The sequence below is a fragment of the Penaeus monodon genome, chromosome 25 (genome assembly GCF_015228065.2).
Source record: "Penaeus monodon isolate SGIC_2016 chromosome 25, NSTDA_Pmon_1, whole genome shotgun sequence".
Classification (NCBI taxonomy): Eukaryota; Metazoa; Arthropoda; class Malacostraca; order Decapoda; family Penaeidae; genus Penaeus; species Penaeus monodon.
Window position 1 is genome coordinate 38,460,005 of NC_051410.1, and position 467 is coordinate 38,460,471.

Consider the following 467-nt stretch of genomic DNA (forward strand, 5'->3'; position numbering starts at 1 on the left):
CCCCTCCCTCTCCCCCTCTTTTCTCCCCCCTCCATTTCCCCCCCTCCTCTCTCCCTCCTTCCCTCCCCTTCTCTTCTCTCCCTCCTTCCCTCCCCCCTTTCCCCCTCCATTTCCCCCCTCCTCTCTCCCCCCTCCCTCCCTCATCCCCCCTCCTTCCCCCCCCCCCCTTGGAGATTTGACCCCTAACGCTCCCTTCCGCTCCCCCCCAGGCTTCAGGATGCGGACATGGGTTTTGTTTCCCGGTATCGACAGACGGAAAAGACAGTGGGAATTCAGTCAAAACGTGGTGCCCCAAAAATTCAAGTAAGTAAGGGATGGAGGAGGGAGAGGGAGGAGACGGAGGAGAGGGAAGAGAGGGAGGAGAGGGAGGAGAGGGAAGAGACGGAGGAGAGGGAGGAGAGGAAAGGGGAGGGGAAAAGGGGGGGAGGGAGGATGCAAGGGGGGAGTATGTTAGAGAGTGGATTTGG